This window comes from Alosa pseudoharengus, unplaced genomic scaffold, assembly GCF_046254945.1.
Source record: "Alosa pseudoharengus isolate Yale_2024_CS ecotype anadromous, Long Island Sound unplaced genomic scaffold, YU_APseudo_1.1 YU_APseudo_1.1_scf_10, whole genome shotgun sequence".
In the NCBI taxonomy this organism is placed as follows: Eukaryota; Metazoa; Chordata; class Actinopteri; order Clupeiformes; family Clupeidae; genus Alosa; species Alosa pseudoharengus.
This window is the reverse complement of record NW_027468565.1, coordinates 11216785-11231963: the sequence shown is the minus strand read 5'-3', so window position 1 is coordinate 11231963 and position 15179 is coordinate 11216785.

Below are 15179 nucleotides of genomic sequence, written 5' to 3'. Positions count from 1 at the left end.
GGGGGTCTAAAAAAAATTAGGTTTGGTGTACATTTAGTGACTGTACACTCATTGGCCTGTAGATGGCGGTGCACACATATACACATGCACACACACACACAGGCACCCACATACTATCGGTATTAGAACGGCCAATACATAATTAAAAATTTAGTAGCATTAAAAGAAAGCCAAAATAAATATTCATCATCATCATCATGGCTGCATTTCCAGTATTGGCGATAAGTTGTCGTTTGTCCACTAGATGGCGCATCGTTGCAGTGAGACGTAATTTTGTTGGAAGTTAAAAGTGGGTTGGAACAATGGACGCTTCCTACAAGGACTAGTTTACCGCAGAGAACGTCTAATAAGGATAGGATGATGTTTACATGAAATGTAATTCCCATTTCTTCTTGAAGCTGAAATAAATCTGAGGATGTTTATCGGACATGCTTGGTTTTTACTGCAGGTAGGCCTACGTTAATCTTATAATATCAATAAGGACCTAGTGTTACCGTTAGCATTGGTTGAGTGATGGAGGCCAATTTGATTGATTGCATTTGTAGAAAACTATAAATGCGGTTATACCAAGCAAATTGATAGCAGCACTGTAATTGTATCTTTCGACTGTCATTTGTTGCACGTGCTACAAAAATCATTCTGTGCAATGGAAGATTTACCAACGTTACACCGGTCTGATACAGTTTTGCCTATACATGCGTGAGACTGAGACACCTGTTTATTTTGTTTTAAGTGCGTGCAGGGTGTGAGAGGGGAATCGATGTGCTTTGATTCCAGCTTGGTAGTTGTAGTCTGTGAAATTAAAAAGCCCGTGTGTGTGAAGTATCCAAACAATGACACCTTCATTTCATTATGGCTGCTTTAGCAACACACCTTGCTACTGTGTAGTGAGTCCCATTTAGAAGTGGCTACTTCATTCGCGCTTTCCTTGACTCATTGAGCTGCGTGAATTTTATTACAACTTTTCGCCACGGTATGGCAGTTTAAGTCCGCTTGATACTGTAAGGCGTATGCTATTGGTTTCCAAAGGAGATTTTATTTGTGTCGCCAGCATAGCCTATTGACAATTTATGTTGTAAATAGGCCTACCTTATAAGCCTACCTGTAGCTTAGGGAAGCTAACAGCTTTCTATTAGGATCTAGTTTGTTAGTTACAGTTTTGTCATAACTCCCTGATGCATTTTTGCATTTAGAATAGCCAGAGCGTGGATATCTCAATCGGAAAATTAAACAATATCGGGTGCCTATGAACTAGGCTGGGTGAACCCAGCCTGATCTGCCCGCTATTTATTTTTTGATTTCTTAAAAGATTGAGCTTGGTCTGGTGAAAGCCAGACTAGCCATGGACCTCAGTTACACAATGCAAGGGAACATGAATCAGCCTATATTTGCACGAACAATAACGGACAACAGCTCTTCAACTTTGGCCCGTTAAAATGTGTATGAACAGTCTAGCGACGCATTTAATCAAGGCCCATTTGGACATGTCAGTTATTTGCACCACTGGTTAGATGTAAAACAGCATTTCGTTTCAGACTACTGTTACTTAATTTGTGCATTGACAATAAAGTATTACATGAACTAAAGATGACTAAAATTTTATGTAGAAGAAGAAACATTCACAAAAAATCCATCCATCCAAAAATGACCTTTGTTTTTGATAGCTGTTGAAAACGGCATGGAACTGACAGAGATGTTTTTGTTTATAAATAAATAAATAAATAACATTATGCTGATACCTTTTGCTTTTCCCAAATACAATGTAGCCTATAGGTGTAAGTGACCTTTCATCAATCCAGTTGCAATGGATGAACTGTGATGAAATGCCCTACTTGTGATTGTTTAGAGATTTTAAAGGTTTTATAACAATGCTACATCTTCTTTGGCTATTCTACAATCTATTCACCTTTTCAGCACCAGTAGGCTACTTTCTGTGCAGCCGCACACACACACTCAGGCATGCCAAACAAGCATACACAAAAGTTTCAAGAGTGGGGGATGGAGTAAAATATGGAGACAAATTGAAGTGTGATTTATTTTCGCGGAACGGATGTACAGGACTGAGCGGCGGTCATATTTTGTACCGCTATGCGGTACATCTAGTTTTACCTACGTTCTGCTATTGATAGGATTAACGTAGCCTACCTGCAGTAAAAAACAAGCATGTCCGATAAACATTCTCAGATTTATTTCGGCTTCAAGAGGAAATGGGAATTACATTTCATGCAGAAATCATCCTACCCTTAGACGTTCTCTGCGGTAAACTACTGTAGCCTACAGTCTTGTCCTTATAGGAAGCATAGTGTCTTTCTAACCCACTTTAGATTAACTTCCAACAAAATTACGTCTCACTGCAACGATGCGCCATCTAGTGGACAAACGACTACTTATCGCCAATACTGGAAATGCAGCCATGATGATGATGATGAATATTTATTTTGGCTTTCTTTTAATCCTACTGAATTTGTAATTATGTATCAGCCGTTCTAATACCGATAGTATGTGGGTGCCTGTGTGTGTGTGTGCATGTGTATATGTGTGCACCACCATCTACAGGCCAATGAGTGTAGAGTCACTAAATGTACACATAACTTAATTTTTTAGACCCCCCCATGGATGAAATTCTACGAAACTTGGCATACCCCCAGAGAATGTCAGGTTAATCATACACATAAAATTTGGTGCAGTTCTGAACGTCTTTACTGAAGAGAGGGGCGATTAAAGCAGAATGATATTGCATTTTCATTTTTTACCGGGGGGGTGCAAATCACAAATGAGTGATTATGGGCTAAGTTGATGTGGGCCCTTGAGACCAACATACCATAAAAATTTCTTCATCCTCGGTGCCACGGTTCAGGTAGTTATTTAGGAAAAACTGCATTTTTTGGGTTTCGGGGGGCCCAGCGCGGAGGGGGAGTGGCCCCCGGGGACCAAACGAAATTTTTCCGTAAAAGTCTAGTGGGGCTACATACCCACCAAATTTCATGTGCCCCGGTGTTTCGGTGCCCCAGGTATCGTTGACCAAAATTTCAGGAAGTAGATGACGGGAAAAAAAAAAAAAAAAAAAAAAAAAACTTTGACAATCCCTATATGACCGCTTCGCTAGCTTCGCTAGCGGCGGTCATAATAACCATATGGTAGTAGGCAGACAATCTGTTTTGTTTTGCGAACAAATACATTTATCAAATAGTTTATAAATGTAATAAAGCTCCTTAAAAATTAGCACGGAGGTCTGATGTGAATGACAGCTAGCTGAACCAATAAGACAACATAATTACCATTAGAATGAACTTAGCTTAGCTGTTAGCCTGGTCGGGACCAGGCTAGGTGCAGAGAATAAATCCCCATGGTAACTTATGTGCCATCTCTTTTGTGAAACCAAGTCAAGGCTAAATTCATCCAGGATAACCTAAAAATCCCAGCTTAATCCCTTATCTAGGTTTTGTGAAATACCCCTCTGGTCTGGAGCAGGCTAGCTCCACAGAATAAATCGCCATGGTAACTTATACCATAACATATCCTGCTGCCCCCTATCCCGCGTTTGTGCAACTGGATCAAGGATAAATTCAGCCAGGATAACCAAGATATCCCGGCTTAATCCCTTATCCTAGTTTTGTGCAACGGGCCCCAGGTCTGTGGCGGAATTGTTTTCTGAAACTGCAAAATATCAACAGTGAACGTTTGCGCCGGAACACGCCCCGTCTTTTTGCTGAACCGCCCCCGTGGGCGCAATCGAATTCCCGTAATTTACAGGCATGTAGCCTACCTGTGGAGGGAAAATTCCAATATGCGCTGACTGCAAAATAGGAAAGACAAACGCGCGAGTATACAAAGTCAATTGCGCCGGGACGGAAGATAGAGCCCTATGTATATGAACATCTATTTTAACAACTACACAAAATCATAAGTGAACCTGACGAAGCATAGGCGAAACGCGTTGTTCACTAAAAATAAAAATAAACCAGCAAAGAAATCCCACCAGTGTGCGGTGATACTTTATTATCCTTTTTATCTATTGACGACTGCACCTCACCAGCACCTGGAAGGCTGCACAGGAACTTTATCCTTTTGAGTACACAAAATCTATTTGTATATTTATTTACAGTGCATACAAAGGAATGACCGGACTAATAGTAAACAAAAACTTAAGACAAAAACGTAAGCCTCCCTTTAAATAAAGCCTTTGCTAGATACCAATGTCGCAGGGTAGGCTACAGTATATTTCCAATGGTCCAATCACACAATCACACATAACATACATTGGAACACACATTAACATGCATTTCACCATTAATGATGACACTATGAAATGATGAATACATAATACACATATCGTTGCAATATAAAATAATAAATAACATGGAACACATAGCCTAGACCCCGTCACAATTTCCTATCCCAATCAGGGGATCAATTACCCAGTTCCACTAGGCTCTGTTCCTTGGGGGAAACAAAGTTGTGCGGGACCAGAGGGGTATTTCACAAAGGCAGAATTAAGACATCCAAGATAAGTGATAAAGCGAGGTTTGACATAGCGTTGTCTGGTCATCCTAGCTTAACTCATTTCACTAACGCCAATCCAGGATCAGTAGGAGCGACTATGTCAAGCCAGGTGTAAGTAATTCAGGATGTGTGCGCGTTCTCGTTTCTGCTCCAAAGTGCCCACGGTTGGAATAAAAAAGACGCGGAAAATAGCGTCATTCACACAAAGTGAACAGCCGCTTTTGATATAGACTAACAATGAACTAAAGTTGTCCTTTTTGGAATGGGGAATCATGGCTATTTCTGTACAACAGCAGGAGTAGGCGTGGTAGACCAACTGAATGCAAATTTACGTATGCACCCACGTGTGAATGCTTCCTTGTCTCGACACCCAACGTCATTAAAAAAAGCGCTTTCCATTACAAAGATGCACATAGTATGATATACCTTTATATTATAGTTGAAAACACCTTCGAAAACTTTCCAATCAACTACAGTAGGCTATTCATCAAACGTCTAATAAAATAAGCAAACAATGAGTACCTAGTCCTATGTTAATAATTATAAGGCTATCACAATTAAAATAATAACCATATGGTAGTAGGCAGACAATCCTTTTTGTTTTGCGAGCAAATACATTTAGCAAATAGTGTATAAATGGAATAAAGCTCTTTAAAAATGAGCACGGAGGTCTGATGTGAATGACAGCTAGCTGAACCAATAAGACCACATAATTACCATTAGAATTAACTTAGCTTGGCTGTTAGCCTGGTCGGGACCAGGCTAGGTGCAGAGAATAAATCCCCATGGTAACTTATGTGCCATCTCTTTTGTGAAACCAAGTCTAGGCTAAATTCATCCAGGATAACCAAAAAATCCCAGCTTAATCCCTTATCTAGGTTTTGTGAAATACCCCTCAGGAAAAGAAAGCTATCTGTGTATTGTTTGTGTTTGCGTATTGTATGGATTAACAGCATTGGAATGAGTTATGTAGCAGAAACGGTGTTCCCTAAGATGTTTTGAAGATGTTGGGTGAGTAACGGATAGTTGTGTGAATAATGCATGCATGAATGCATGCAACCAAGTCGAAATTGCCGTATTTGTGGGTGTAGGAGAAACATAGTGAGTTTAAATGTTGCAGGAATGGTCAGGCAGGTCGGTGAAAAGGATGGACTACCTTTTCACAGTCAGCTGAAAGTATTCACATAGAGAGAGCATGATGGCTTTACTTCAAACTTTGCTCAATCACTTTGCCCTGTGTTAAAATTAGGGCCCAGTGCAAACAGAGATTTCTGCAGCAGTGATTCAGATTAGCATAGCAGACAACAGGACTGACCCAATGCAGGAAAAACTCACAACTTACATGTAGCATAAACACCTGGAACATACATTTGACCATGTATGGTTATTAAACCGCTTTAATTATAATTAAAGCTTTAATTTACTGCATATTACTTAGCCTCTGTGTGTAGAGGCATTCCTCATCATATATCTCCGTTAATCCTGTTCTCTCACTGCTGGCTCAAACACAGCCACAGTGCTCCTTGCATCTCCTTGGCCATTAAGAGTGTGCTAAACTTCACACTCTGACAGGCTGTACATCACTGTGTCCTATTGCAAACAGTTATGTAGGTTCTCGGAGGCTCTGGCAGCACGCTAACCTGCCCCCCGAGGACGGCCATTACGGTCTCTCTGGGCCAGGAAAGCACTGAAGGTTTTGTCAGGTGTTGAGGATCTGTGTCTGCACTCCGGTCGCCTCAATCATTGAAACGGTTCCCTGTTTGGCCTCGGCTGGTGGGTTTGGGAGACACTCGTGGCTGGATGTTAATGTGTTTCAGTTATGTCTGTACATTTTTAAGGGGAGTATTGTGCACGCCAAAGAGATTCCTTTAATATTTTGAATGAGTATTCCTTTGATATTTTGCATGAGTTAATAAACACTGTTTTTGGCAATCTTCCTGTAGAGCATTGCTGTTTTTGTGCCAAACAATAGACTGCACTTTTGTTAAATAGAGGATCAGGTTTGGTGCTGACATTTTTATTTTGGATTAACATTATTCTCAATCTCTACGCACAATCAACCGTAAACACTACACAGACATGTGAAAGGCAACTCGATATTCCTCTATCGAAGGTGTTAAAACACTTTGACTAACTGACCGAAGGTAAACAGGACACAAGGGCTGGAGTTGTCCACCAGAGGCTTGACGACATTGAGCAAACACCCATAAATCACGTAATGAGTCTTTCAGGAACACCTTCACCCCAGTCAGTCAAGTCAGTCAGGGATCCTCAAGTCCGAAACGATGAGGTTCCCTTCAAGTCTACCTACCCCCCGCCCATGAAAACCGCTCTTCATATCCCTCCAGTGACCCAACAGAGAAACATCCTGGTCCTCTGGGTCACTCTTTTACAGTCTAGTGGTCGGCCCTGCCTCCGAGCGGTATTGAAAATCAATCAATGACTCACCAAGAGAGAGAAAGGGAGAGTGAGATAGAGGGGAAGAGAATGAGAGATGTTACTCCATCCTTCATAGCCGTCAAGAAGACGGATGGCGTCCATGACAGCGTGCACTGGCCGACTTGTTTAACCTAGCTCAGGACTGGACGACACATCTGGTCTAAGGGGTCCCTGCAGTGCGCCCAATCTCATCTGTGTTGACCATCAGCCTTTAAGAGCCTCACTTGTCCAGCTCTGCAGAGGCCTGCTGAGTGGTGCAGGCGCACGGCTCAAATATGCAGGACGACCAACACAGCCTGACAGGCTGCCAACTTACCTCACCGGCCCGGGACCTAGCACACTGACCGGGGGAGACACAGAGACGCACAGGGTTGCGCAACCTGGTTAGTGGGCCAGCCAGGAATGGTATACGGGGAGTGGGTGATTTGAACACATGATGGTTTGCCTGCAAGCAAAAGATCTTGATGTCATTATTAGAAGTTTCTGGGATGTTCTGTCTTTCTCATCCCATTTTATAACATTCTGGAGATGTACCATCTAGCTAGCATTGTTAATGAAGCCGAAAAATGGCTCCTTTGAGTGACATAGCATGCATGCACATACACAAGCTGGAAATCAGTGAAGCAGTACAGCACAAACATATACTGTACATCACATCCATCTACACAAACACACACACACACACACATGTACACACATGGACATGCCCACACATACATACACACAGAGACATGCACACAAGGACATGCAAATACACACACAGATGCACATATGAATGCACGCACAACACACACACACACACACACACGAACACGCACATATGGATGCACACACACACACACACACACACACAGAATCACTGAAACATTGAAAGGCGGAGGGAAGATACTTCCAACAAATCCCTGTACTGTGTCAAGCTCATCACAAAGCAATCTGCATTTGGCACTGGCAACTGAGATCATTTGAGATGCCAGAGAAATAGCGTGTGTTGGTTTCGAGTAATGCTATCCTCCAGAGCTCAAAAGCCTGCTAATTAGATCTGATTAACCACAAATGACATTTCTTACCAGGGTGCTTCCACTTGTTAGCATAATGGATTGCTCTGTGAGGTCATCTACTGTATTTCAATGGGAAATGTGCTTTGCTTTGGCCATTTGAGCCCAGTTGGGTGGAATTCATTAAGCACTTGAGGGTGGTGCAGTTAAGTTCACATAAATGAATGTATTCGGCTGAGAAAACAGGGAACATGGCCACTAATGGACTGCAAAAAAGTGAGACTTTGAAACTGACTCGGTGAGGAGTTACCCTTGGAAGTAGACTGCCTAGTCTCCCCAGGCTAGAAGTGTTTTCACACAGTTAGTAATATGTCATCACAAAATATAGCGAAGAAACAACAGACCTCCCACCCTGCCTTACTAACCCAGAGAAGGTTCCAGAAGCTGTTGATAGATTCCATCCAGTTCTCCCTTCCCAGCTGTTCTTTGACACCTCAATTTGAATGGGTCAGCTGATACACTTGTACAGGGAAACTCTAACACACACACACTCTCTCTCTCTCTCTCTTTCCCTCTCTCCCTCTCTCTCAGTGGTGAGGACATTCTTTAATCCTCACGGGGTCCCCACTGGGTCTCTGTGGGACGCTGCTTGTGTTTGCATCTGCAGTAAAGCATGGGCCAACACAAACACACCTGGATTCTCGGTCAGTGTGTGTGTGTGTGTGCGCGCACGACTGTGAGAGGCAGTCAGATCACAGTACACAAGAGGATGCCATACACTGAGTGGCCAGCATTCGCACACACACACACACACACACACACACACACACACACACACACACACACACACACAGAGTCCATATAAAGACAGCCACATAAATTTGCTTTTATATACACACAATCCTTCTCTCCCTTCCCTTCCGTCTTGCACATAAAGACACACACACATATGGTATCACTTAAGTTATCAGTAGACACTGTGAGCTCAATTTCTTTCACTGGAAAGATAACATTCTTCTCAATTTTGTAGACTTGGGGCAAAATATTATTGATATGAAGACCCCGGGTTGCATTTTCATCATGGCCCTGACAATGATATGGATTGGGCTAGATTGCGTAGGGCCCAGGGGCTTTCTCATTTCTGTGCCATCTATCTGTCTCAGCCATCCTGTGAAGTAGATTAGTGATCCCAGACTGATTGGACTCCAGATACTGCAGCAATCCAACCATATTACACTCACGCAGCTGTGCCTACTTACTGGGGGAAGTACAGGATTTCCCTAACACATGCAGTGTGGAGAGAAAGTGTGCGTCTATGGGGTGACCCTGCAGTCCCCGCGAAGCAGTGAGGGCCCATTGTCCAAACATCTACATGCCTGCCTATGGAACCATGTTCACCATATCAGAGGCATAATCATTGGCTGGCGGAATTGATAGCCACTAAGTTAACCCCTGTCTCAGTTTTGTGTGACAGCCAAATCACACTACAACTGCATTTTACTCATCCAAATATGAAACACACACACACAAACACACAAACACAAACACACACACACACACACACACACACACACACACACACTGTATGCACTGTGTCAGCAAACAATTCTAGCTCTGATGAAGATTGAGATCTGGTAGAGCATCTATGATATATTAAAAGCCACGACCATAGAAGAAGTAAATTCAAACATATGTTCCTTGTTGGTGGTTTCCACGCCTGTGGAGTACTTCAGAATAAAAATGTCTATACCATATACACCAGTATGACTCAGACGAAAACTCCCTCCAACTCTTTTCATGTTTGGCAGCCATATTTTCACACTGACATTGGGCAGAGCTGGAACCCCAATACGCATGTGTCAGCCAGCCAACTTTTGTCATTCTGAATTATTTCACTCTCAAACTGTTTAAGTCCGTGAAAACAATCAGCATCAGTCTCCAATTTTCTGCATGTTCAACCATAGTGTTTTCAGCTTGTCATAAATTTGCCCTTATCCTCTCTCCCCCTCATTCTGACCACCATGATGTGCATGGAATTCCTCTTGGCCTGTAGTCAGCCTGCGGTTGCACTATCCGACGCAAAGAGATGTGTCGAGGCCTTGCGCTAAATCAATCAAAAGATGTTCGTTCCCACCGAGGGGAAAAAAAAAACCTCCTAGGACTCTTTCATAACCGCTGACCACAGAAAGACCACACTACCATGAAGAGATTATCTCCATCCACCAGCATCCCTGTCGTTTCTCATGGGTGTGTGTGTGTGTGTGTGTGTGTGTGTGTGTGTGCAGTGGTGTAGTCTAGTTAGCTGTAGTTGGTATACTGTGATGATGTAGTTAGCTGTAGTGGGTACTGTATACTGTGATTAACCCCAAATGTGAATACCTATCCTTGTCTTTTTTAAGTGGGTATACTGAAATGGTGATGCTTTTTAAGTGGGTATACTACGCAGTCCTGCGTATCTATATCACATAGACTATACCACTGTGTGTGTGTGTGTGTGTGCAGCATAACACTCCACAAGATGAAAGGTCATACTCACCCACAATGGCTCTGCTTCAGGACTGGACTCTCTTCGAGTACGATGACCGTGACTCTGTCCACGCTGCGCAGATTCAAGAGAGTCTCCCCATGCGATCAAGCTTTCTTTGGCACGGGCCGCGCACTAGACACCGTGCCGGTGCTCCGTCTGCTGATGTTATCTGATGTCATTGAGGAAGGGGCAATAGCAGACCACAGGTCTCAGGGTGTGGGGACCCCTTATATAAGATGCCCCTCTCCTCAATCCCTGCTTCTCTAGTCTATGCTTCTCTAGTCTTCCTTTACACCACAAGAATGTGATTCCAATTTACATACCTCATGCGCTTCTATTACAAAAATGCTTTTCACTTCCAGGGTCTTGTGTCGATTCAGTTTAGCGGTTAAACTTCGACCCGTGTCAGCACATGCTCGAAGAATTAAGCGATGTTTGTCCAGTTCCTTCTCAGTCTGAGAGGGATCTTGACAGGTTAATCAAATGAATTATGGCAATTGTGATTTCTCCAAGAACAGCACTGCCAATGAGTAATGGAGTTAATAATTTGATATTAATCATCATTTCTGCAGAGTGGTAAGAAAACGGTTTAAAACACTCAGTTCCTCCATTCCTGCTCTTGTGGATTTGTTTTCTTATTGGGTGGAAAGTTTCACCCCATATTGAGGGAAGTGTAGCGAAGGGGTTTGGTCTCAAGGGGACAGTAAAATTGCCGTAACCAATGGAGTATTGCACAGCACTGTGAGAGCGGACACACACACGTACCCACATACCAACTGGCACGCTCACATGCGCACACCCACACACATTTGTTTAAAAACGCTGGATGATTTCCCATTAACACTTTCTACCAAAGGCATTGTCTTCAGATCAAATGCTGCTAAAATGTTACATGACTATCATCTTTGCAATGCATAATAATCATAAGTAATTCTTAATACATTATGAGATAATTCATAGCACAATGACAGTAAACTCATTGTTTCACTGATTACTCACTGGTAACTATTGTACTGTAGACTTATAAGAAGCCTTAATTATGATATTAAACATGTTTAAGCTGCCTATCCTTTATATGTATGTCCATTATGCATTGTCCATTCTGTACTGTATGACACATCATAAAGAGGGGTACTCAAAAGGACTGTTACAAATGTAATGGACATCTGACTATGTATCTGTGAATATGAGTCCATCTCTGAGTGTGTGCAGTATGGATGTGTCCTGCAGGCCATGTGAGCCCCACCTGTGTAAACCGTGGGTGTATCTGATGGAGTCGTCTGAAATGAAAACAGGGAGGTCCCACTGATGTCTGAACGAGGCCTTTGTTGCCGTGGACACCACTTGCTCTGACCCCCTGAGTCGCAGGGGCTCTCTCTAAGATCTCCTCACACACATGGTTGTGCGTGTGTGTGTGTGTGTGTGTGTATGCGCGCTTGTGTGTACTATGCCCGTGTGCTTGGGTTTATGTGTGTGTCTGTGCCTGTGTGTGTGTGTGTGAGCGTCTCCAGAGCAGACGGACCCCTGTGTCTCTATGGCCCTCCGTGGCCTCTTGGAGGCCTTGCAGTTGTAATTCCAACATTAACACGAGGGAAAATATTTTCACTGCATTATGGGAGCATGAAAGAGAAGCAGCCACAAGCGTCAGACATGCAGTATTAAAACAAATGTTCAGTATTAACACTCAATCAAACAACTCTCCTCCATACTGCGCTAGCTTACATTGTGTGTGTGTGTGTGTGTGTGTGTGTGTGTGTGTGTGTGTGTGTGTGTGTGTGTGTGTGTGTGTGTGTGTGTGTGTGTGTGTGTGTGTGTGAATAAGAAGGAGGCTAAGAGGATGCTGGCAGGAAGCTCAAAATGAAACCCGTATGACCCGAGAGCCACACCATGATTGACAGCCGAGGACAAGAGCCAGTTGACACAGAAGCATGCTGGGTGAGTTAGTCTCCATGTTACAGACCTCCACTGTTAGGACCCCTGTCTGTCATGTTGTTTTGACGGATGACCATGACAAGGTGAAATGACTGATGCGGAGTACAGCCTGACAGAAATGTTCATGTGTTGTCCTCATGTCTCTCTCATGCTGGAAGCATAACATCAGAATTCCTAAGTCTTTGGCCACTGACTGCTTACTGGTATATGACCAATCTACAAGTAAGGAGTGTGGAGACCAATTGAGAACAAAACATCACAACACTTAACCAAGCAACAAGCTGTTCAGGCATTCTTCCCACATCCATTCATCCACTGGACCACTGGATAGCACTTAGCCATTCCGCTAGCTGTCAGTTCAGTTGCATTTCACTGTAATGTGCATTGGACAACACAATGTCTTCATTATGAAACATAATTCTTGACTATGACATATTTGACAGATTTTAAACAAATATGAAAGCCAGAGCCCAATTATATACCATTCAAAAATAAGACTCAGACAGCTTCGTGAGATGGTTGTATTACACAGCTAAGAATATTTTACACTCTTCGGAAATGTTTTACAGCTCTCTTTGTGGTGAGATAGTCATCAGAATCGGGGGTAAAGTGAAAAGTGTGCGTTGGTGGAGTGGCATCTGGCGAGTGTGTTGGCACCGCTTTCAACAAGACCAATGCCATCTTTACCACATCATATTTCTCTTTCTCTCTCTCTCTCTCTCTCTCTCTCTGTATGTTTCTCTTTTATTCTGTCTCTCTTCCTCTGTTTGGTTGAGGTTGTTCTTTAGGTTTATGTCAGTTTGATTTATTGTCATCACAAATGTTTTGCATTTTTATGGCTAACCTATAGATGCATTACAATGGCACGCAAACCATAAAATTTGTGTTTACAGAAATCATTCGTGAAGAGGAATCATGGTCATGGCCAAACAATGGAGATAGAGTTCTCTTGTTCACTCTCTCTGGTTTTCTCTCCCTCTGTCTCTCTATCCTTCGATCTGACAGTCTCTGCCTTTCTCTTTTGTCTGATGCCCCTGGTGTTTCTCAATGGTGTGGCTTGAGATTATAGGGCATCTCTGCCAGTCTTTGGCAGAATGATCACTGTTATTACCCAGGGGGGACAAACAAGGGTGGCAAAGGGGGGTCGATGCTCTGCAGATGAAGATAGGGTTGCACAACGTTCCTCGCGACAACACAGGCGCGGCAATTTACAGTAAAGCCAGACTTTTAAAATGATTTCCCCCTGTGTGTGTGTTTTTTCTACAGCGCACACAATATTAGCATGCCATTTGAAAGCTATCGTTTTCACATGACACAAAGTGCTGCACGCTCAGATGGTTCTGGAAACGGCTGGCAGCATCCTGCATGTGATGCATATGGGGGTTTACGCTTTCTGACACATACCACAGATAAGATCAAAAACAGTTTCAGACTGAGGGGGAGGAAAAAAAAAAAAAAAACACTGCAGTTGCCTGCATATAAAACAGACCATCCTCTTCTTATATTAAAAACCCACAGCGCATACGGCGGCGGAGTTAACGGTAATAACGAAAGAGGCCGGAAATGGATTTGGACGGCGGGACTGAGAACTGTGTTCAAACGCAGGTGGGGTTTGGACGTGAGTAATGGTCTCAGAGAAGTGGACGGGACAGATGCGGTCCCGACGCCAGCGCCTTTGTTTCCCGGTCCAACATAAACATCCTCTCTCTTACCTTATGGAAGTTGTCAGATAACCCCCGCCCCCTCAGCAAATGCAGTGATAGCCCACAAGCAAAGCAATGCATCGTGGGATAGAGCACACATCCAGCGCCTATTCTCTGTAGTGACTTTGATAGGCCTACAAAGTGATCTTAACGACCACTCGTGGCTCTTGCGATCCAGTAAGCAGTGCCAGAAGCTCTGTGGTAGAACAATGGGCAAACACTAAATATGGGTGAAGTCAGTGTTGGCCACATATGCTGCTAATCAATTAGCATGGGTATGAGAAGGCATAGTGCCACAGCAAGTTGAGTAAGAACCAACACTCTCAAGCTTTGACAACTGCATCATGTGAGACTGAGGCAAACGGACTGGAATATGGTCGTTCTGTTTGTGATGATTGTGTGATTGGGTGATCTTTTATGCAACTCTGGTAGTTTTACAATGGCAGCAGCCAATGTAATGACACACACACACACACACACACAACACAGTGAAGAACATAAATATACATCATGCTGTCTTGTTAATTATTTTAGATACAATATGCTAGATTAACCTGCAAGTTGAAACTCAATCAGGTTCAAGCCTTAGGTTTCATTGTCTTTATCTGAGATTAGATGTGCTATATCTACATATAGTATCACAATTGATCATGGTATGGCATGTAGCATAGGCCATAGCAATGCCAGTGTAATGCAATATGATTTCCCTCATATTCTTTCAATAAAGACACATGCAGAATACATCTCCATGCAGTAATTCTTAAGAAATAACAAAATACTGTATTTGATAACAAGCGTTTCGTTTTAAGAAAAGCTAAACAGCAAGACCTGATACCAGATGACTTAAGCAGGTTGACTGAATAAGCATGAGGTCACTGTGAGATTTGATTAGCATTCAAATTGAAGTAAGGTCGTCTGTTCAGAAAAAAAAAAAACACTTCTCCTGCCGGTGTGTCATTGGAAACCATAGCTCCAGCTGCTACACAAATGGACAGTTACATAAACGTAACTCTATCGAAACCGGCATCACGCCAAATCACAGTCAGACGTTGATAACATCCAACTTTCTTTTTCTTCCTT